Below are 7,849 nucleotides of genomic sequence, written 5' to 3' on the forward strand. Positions count from 1 at the left end.
TGAGGATAGATTCTAAATTGAATCTTGTTCATCCATTTGAAAAGCTCAAGAACTAAGTAAGGAAGGAGACCTTACTACTGCCCTAATAGCCGAAAATACATTTGTAAGGGACCTATTTTCTTCACTCTTGTATTTGTTTTACATGCATAAGATCCTTAAGTTTTTATGACTAAAACTTTAAACTAAAATATGTGATATGTAAAATACGATTTCGTACAGTCTTCTCATAATACTCCAAACTATACTTTATCTCAAAATAAACCGAACTTTTGGGTATCCTCTTTGAAAAGAGAGTTAGATGCCTGATTACCTGCTTAACAGATCATTGCCACTTTAATTAACAATATTAATAATAAAAAGATATTTAACCCCCCTTCTCCACCAAACTAGTAAAACTCACTCACCAGTCACCCCTTCATCCCGCCTCTCACCACACCTCGCAAACCACCTGCTTTCGGCTACCATGAGTCAGACTTCTCTGCCCAAAATCACTTAACCACTCAAGCTTCCACCTCTGTCCACGCTCATGGGCATCATCATAAGAAAATATAAGTTTCGGTTCCATTCCGGCATCGATGCACAAACCAACCCATAATTCACCAATTGAATCTTTATCAATCTGTAGATACCCAGTATCTGCTGAGACTCCGACAAACACCCGATGATTATCGGACTACAACATGCTTTGGAATCGCGGCGTTTGATCGACAGTTTGTGTACAACTTTACGTCGGAAAACTTAAAACGATTTTGAAAATAAAACATTTCAAAAATACTTGGAGTGTTTAATGCACGACGACGGGGTCGCAATGACACTAACTAGAGTCAAAACCGACACCGGACCAAAAACCGACTCAAAAATTCAAATCCCGACTCCAACAACGAGTCAAACCGAGTCAAACACAAAAAGCCAAACATTTCAAGCCTTTTATGCTAAGATTTCTCGGATTTATGTTTGGTCAAGTACCAAACATATGACTACAAATCCTATGATAGAACAAATCATGATTCCGTTTGTTGTGAAAGCGACAACACAGCTCGAAGACCCGCGACGTGGCTCGCGCCTCTTTGAGCAGCCCAGGTGGCCACGTCGCTCAAAACTCACACAACCACTCATTTCCTTATAAATACCCCTCAAATGCCCCCCATTTGAGATAGACGCGAGTGTCCGCCCCCTCTTTTCTCCCTTAGAATTCTCGACTCGACTTCTTAAGTCACAACCCGACGCGTATTTACGACCTACCGATCATAAACACGAGCCTTACACATTGTTTGGTACCGTCATCATGCATTAAACCACTTGACCGACCATTTCGACCACTACACCATCACTAAACTCTTAAAACACTCTTTTTACTTACCAAAACGGTTTTAAACCGAGTTTTTTCCGATCAAACGAGTTATTACACTAACGTCGGTCACTCGCCATTACCAAACATGTAAGTATGAGGGTGTAAAAATCCTCTTTTATTATGTTTTCATTTGTTTCATGACTCTAACATGCTAAAACATGCATAACATGAACCAAAACATGGAATAAACGAGCCAAAACTGATTTTTGGTCTGAGGCAGAAGCCCCTTAGGTCGCCAACTAGCCCGCGCCTAAATGGGGTATTCAGACCAGAGATCAACCGTGTTTGTTCTCGTCATTTCCCTTAATCCATTTTTCATATTTGTAATCGGTTTTCACCATTTCAAGTATTTTCGAACCCTTTTTATTTTATTTCACATGTTTTAACCATAAAGCATTTTTCACCCTTGGTTCCTCATACCATGACGGTTAAATCCGTGTTTCGGTGATAATATTTGGTTAATGACATTTAGAAGGTATTTTAAAGCCTTTTATTTCATTTCTTTACATTTTCAAACAAACATATTAGTCACCAACACAAAGTCATCCTTGGTTCTACATACCATGCCGGATTTTAACCCGGGTACGATGATGAGTAACGACTAATAACATTCAAATGGACTTAAAACAATTAGTCCATAATCATTTTCAAAACTATTCATGTCAAGTTTATCAAATCAAACCCGACACCGAATATTATCAAAACAATGATGATTATTTGAGTCTAGTTCTTCAAATCAACAAATGCGGTCTAAACGACCCCTTCAAATCAAACCGGGTTCAAATACCCATTTTTAACACGTTTTATAACGTTTTCTAAAAGGTCAGAACACGGCATATAAACCGTGGGCAAACCCGCGCCTAAACAGGCTCTCCATTTCTCATTTTCAAATCCAGAGGGAGGCCCCTTACACCGCCGGCTGGCTCGCGCCTCATATAGCTGTCTGGTACAGGGCCTGTTCCCTTCCAGCATTTGTCTAGGACGATCCCGACTCCGGTTAACCCGGATATAGGACGGATCAGATGACTATTTGATTATCCAAAAACATTTTTGAAAAATGCCTTACTAAGACAAATGGATCATGATATGCACCCTAACCCTAATACGGTAAATGGATGTTTAATTTCCGTCTTGCATGCAAATCAACCATTAATCCAACTCGACATCTTATACTTGATACTTGGATTAAATCAACCAACTTAGAAAGCTCTCACATGTTAGGTTTAAATTATTGGATGCGCATTCATGCATTTAAACCGTTTTATCAACTTTTGCATTCAACCAACCAAGATCGATCAGTAGAGGCCGCTAAATGCGGGCGGGATTGGGTGTCTGATTAAACGGCTTCCCAATACGTACCTTCACCTCTTACTCAGAAACTTTGGATAGTGGACGACCTTATCCAGGGCGTACGAGAGTCATTCTAGAGATAGGATGCAAAAGAGGGACGATTTCCTTATCTTTAGTACCTATGTCAAACGCTGCTTTGTGCTTCGATTTGACCGAGGTATAAAGTGGAATTCGAACGGGTTCCAGGCATCCCACAAATGCTTGGTGGCGACTCCGAACATCTTTCATTGTTTCGAGACCCTTACCGAGACGAAACCGACCGATCTAAAACGATCCGGTCGAAAGCATTTTTACGCCGCCGAGCATGGCTTTCAAAAAGACCGCTATACGTCCACAGATTGGCCTAGCGTGTAGGCGGCTATGTCCACAGATTAGCGACACCGCTGGGGAAAACTAGGGCACTTAAGTCTTTGTGATCCCTAGATGGTGAGACTCGAACGAGGTCTTGGTTGGAATGCATTAATTGATATTACGGTCATGCTCGGGTTCCTTGTCCGGGCCCACAACCTAACCCTTTTCGACCAATTGGCTCGTTTCGTCGACGAGAGTTTTCTCATCCCCGCGTTTCGAATCCTGATTGAGTCAAACATACCGTTGACATTACACATTTCTGTTTCATCAAAGAGCTTTCATCACTTTCGAGCACGAGGCTAGGGCACCCTCCTTACACATTTTGTTTGGATTGGTATCCCTCTCGCAAATCGGGGTTTGATTGCTTGGTGTGTAACCCACCCTTTTAAGCCAAAACCCTTGTCAGCATAATGCATAATATAATGAAACTGTGAGTGCTTATGTGCTATCTGATCATAAGTCCTTCCGTGTCATTTTCAAACTTTCAAAAACACCCTTTTCGCGCCGTTATAATGGCCATTTCAAACCTCGGTCTTTCGCCGACCGTTGCACGCCTTTCTAGGCCGTCATAATGACGATTTTCAAGCCCGGTTTTGTATAACCATTTCAACACGCCTTTCTAGGCCGTCGTAATGACGATTTTCAAACCCAGTTTTGTATAACCATTTCAACACGCCTTTCTACGCCGTCATAATGACGATTTTCAAACTCGGTTTTGCTCTTTCAAAACCCGAGAAAAGCACACGCCCTTTTTTCGAGACACTTTCGGGATCCCGAGGACCATGCACCGTCCCCGAGACCTCCTCAAACCTTTCAAACTCGATTTTCAAAACATCTAATTTTGAATTTCAAAACCGTCTTGGGAAACGATGCACTGTTTTCCGAGCCGACTCAAACTCAAACCGTCTTTTGCAAATAAACTTAAGACAACTCTTTCAACTGATTGACTTGCGGAGATCTCTATCTTCGGAAGCCGCTCGTTAAAGTGACAAACGAATCTTTTTGAAAATTTCTATTTTCGAAAACTTCAGTCCACCATTCCAATTCCGCCTCGTGTCTATCGAGTCAAAGCAAACGTACTTATGGGTCTTTCATTATGAGTCGTCTCACCACGAGACCCGTCCAATGGCGTCACGCCGTCATGTTGGACTCGTGTCAAAGGTTCGGTCAAACACCGTCATGTCATAAATCGAGTCAGCACCGAGGGACCACACACGGTCGCCCCGTCTTGTCAAGTCTGGTCTTTTTCTCGTCCTTTGGGTTGTCTTCGTTCAGTCTTGGAACCATGTCGAATTGAGTTGTAATGTGAGCCGTTTTTCTGCCTCAGAGCCATGACCCCGTCTTCAGCTTCGTCCAACAACAACAATGATAACAACAGAGATGTCACAACTTATCAGCTAGCCAGCCTGCTTACCGCTCTTAAGGTCACCCTGGATCGCGTCGAGACCCGTATCGACGCCCTGGAGAACAAAGAAACTGGGGAACATAATACCCCACCTCTGACTGAAAGTGATAAGAGACTGAAGCTCTTGGAAGAATAGCTCCTAGCCCGGGATAACAATATCCATCTTGAGAACAACCGAAGATTCGAACCCGTTGGGGACCAGTTACCTGACAACTTCACCCTGACTGATGTGCCTAAGTTCAAGGGAGTGGAGGACCCACTCAACTGTGGGATTTATCTGTATGCATCCCTTTAATATAATGGATTATAACGAATTATAAAGTGATGATTACGAGTCATAAAACTAAATAGCATAAACAAAAGCATTAAGAAATAACCTTCGGTCCTAGCTTTTATGGCCTATGAACAATATCGCAATGATATTCTCCTATCAGTTGCACCCATGACGATATGAGAAATGCCCTTTGATTTTGCTAGAATCGATCCACAAATTAACTGATTAATTGTAGGTTTTGTGTTTTTCTTTGATGAGATGGAGGCAAGGTTTTGGTTAGAATGATTAGGTTAAAAAATAAGCTCTCTCTTCCTCTTATTCTCACCGAAAAAGAGAAGTGAATGGGGAGTCTTTTTTCTTCCTCATTTTGGCCCAAATCCCACCGAAATAATAAGGATTAAAATCCTTATTTTCGGTTATTCCAAAATGTATAAAATGTGTTAAATATAAATTATCATCTAATGAGAATCGAACCCATAACCTCTTGTTTTGAGTACCCTTACTATTACCACTATGACACATTCATCTTGTTGATTAAATATAACCGATTACATTTAATTACGAATTAACATATTAATTCGTCCAAGCTAGCAGCATATACATTAATTAAATATAACTTATTATATTCAATTTACGAATTGACAGTTAATTCATCTCAACTAATATTATTTAATCTTCATTAAATAATTGTCTCATCAACACATTGACTAACTGTTTAGTCATATAAGGCATCAATGTGATTACATTTCCATAACCATATCTCTCAAACACATCCTATAGGTGTGACCTTTAGGGACCAGTTGATCACCGCCATCTGTATGATAATAACGTCAAACTTTCTAGCAAGCCAACTGTTATTAGGTATTCGTTAATCAACTGATAAAATACGAAGTATACCCTTGTGAACCTGTAAGAGATTTACAAATGTTATCACACTAATTTGTGGAGGACACAAGCTCCAATAAACTCCCATTTGTCCTCACAAGTGTATGTGCGATAACCGATTCTCATATCCTAAAATTTCTCCCACTCAATGTAAAACAATTTGCAAATCCGTATTCACAAAGGTCGTATTTTACAAGCGATCATTATCAAGAGTGGTTTCCCCGACTAGAGAGTAACTTAACTGATAAACGAATCATCATTCGAGCATGGCCATGCATTTCAGTTACTACTCCTCGAGTGGCCCTGAGAAATAACTATACCTGATAAAGGTTGGATATTTTCCTCAACTCGAATCCTGCAGATGTAAGGACAGTATGAAATGACCCAGAAAAAATCTACTTAGCCTCCAGTTACGGCAGACCGTGAGAAACAAACCAAAGTCACCCAAAAACTGCCTTAATCTCAAGAGACAGTCGATAGTCAAAAGAATCGACTCTAGGAACACAATGGATGTCCTATCCACAACCTGGAACCGAATGTTTTTAAACATTTAGGACTCCATTATGTTGTCACAAAAATTTGTCCTACGAGGTATCGTTATAATCTCGCATTTGTGATCGATCAATCAACAGTTTGACTTATGGCTCGTTGAACCCACCATCAATCGAATGCACAATATAATAGCTAAAGTTATCAGCTCTTGTAGGCGATTATGGACCATAACAAAATATAATGTAATTCAGTTCACTTTGTGGCGTTCAAAGTTGTCAGTACAATCCACATGAAAAACAAAATATTATAATAAAACGATGAAGTTATAAATAGTATATGAAAAAGATAATGCATCAAATTCATAATCAACTACTACAACTCAGGAACATGTTTAATTCCCGTGGAAATAACGTGCCCTTCATGCTTATCAAAATTCAACGGTTTAGTGAGAGGGTCCGCGATGTTATCATCCGTCGCAATCTTGTCAATCACTATCTCTTCTTGCTCCACGTAATCACGGATCAGGTGAGCTTTCCGATGTACATGTCTAGATTAGTTGCTAGACTTAGGCTCCTTAGCCTGGAAGATGGCACCTCTATTGTCACAATATATGGTGATCGGGTCATTCGAACTAGGAACTATCGTAAGTCCTTGTAAGAATTGACGCATCCATATCGCTTCCTTAGCTGCTTCCGAAGCGGCATAGTACTCGGATTCAGTGGTAGAATCTGCTACAACACTCTGTTTGGAACTCTTCCAGCTGACCGCAGCACCATTAAGAGTGAAGACGAACCCGGACTGAGATTTTGAATCATCTCGATCCGTTTGGAAACTAGCATATGCGTAACCGATTGCTCATAGCTTAGTATCGCCTCCATAAGTCAATACCCTATCCTTAGTCCTCCGTAGGTACTTGAGGATATTTTTAACAGCTATCCAGTGTGTTTCACCTGGATTCTTTTGGTACCGACTCATCATACTCAATGCATATGCCACGTCTGGACGTGTGCATATCATGACATACATGATTGATCCTATTGCAGATGCATAAGGAACACGACTCATGCGCTCAATACCTTCAGGCGTCGTGGGTGACTGAGACTTGCTCAACTGCATCCCAGACGTCATTGGACGGTTCCCCTTCTTGGAGCTGGTCAAGCTGAACTTCTCAATAACCTTATCCAAATAAGACTCCTGACTCAGTGATAACATCCGTCGTGATCTATCTCGGTAGATACGGATTCCCAAAATGCGTTGTGCCTCACCTAGATCTTTCATCTGGAAATGGTTCTTCAACCATTCTTTAACCGAAGATAGGAGAGGAATGTCATTCCCAATCAAGAGTATGTCATCGACATACAATATCAAGAATACAATCTTGCTCCCACTCGACTTGATATATAAGCATGGTTCCTCGACCGATCGAGTGAAACCATACTCTTTTATCACCTGGTCGAAACGATGATTCCAACTCCGAGAAGCTTGCTTAAGTCCATAAATGGAACGCTTAAGCTTGCATACTTTATTAGGATGTTTAGGATCTATGAAACCTTCGGGTTGCACCATGTACAACTCTTCCTCCAAATAACCGTTTAGGAAGGCGGTTTTCACATCCATTTGCCAAATTTTATAATCATGAAAAGCGGCAATCGCTAAGATTATCCGAATGGAACGTAGCATGACTACAGGTGCAAAAATCTCATCATAATGCAATCCGTGCACTTGAGTGAAACCTTTTGCC

Source organism: Silene latifolia, unplaced genomic scaffold (assembly GCF_048544455.1).
Source record: "Silene latifolia isolate original U9 population unplaced genomic scaffold, ASM4854445v1 scaffold_57, whole genome shotgun sequence".
NCBI lineage: Eukaryota > Viridiplantae > Streptophyta > Magnoliopsida > Caryophyllales > Caryophyllaceae > Silene > Silene latifolia.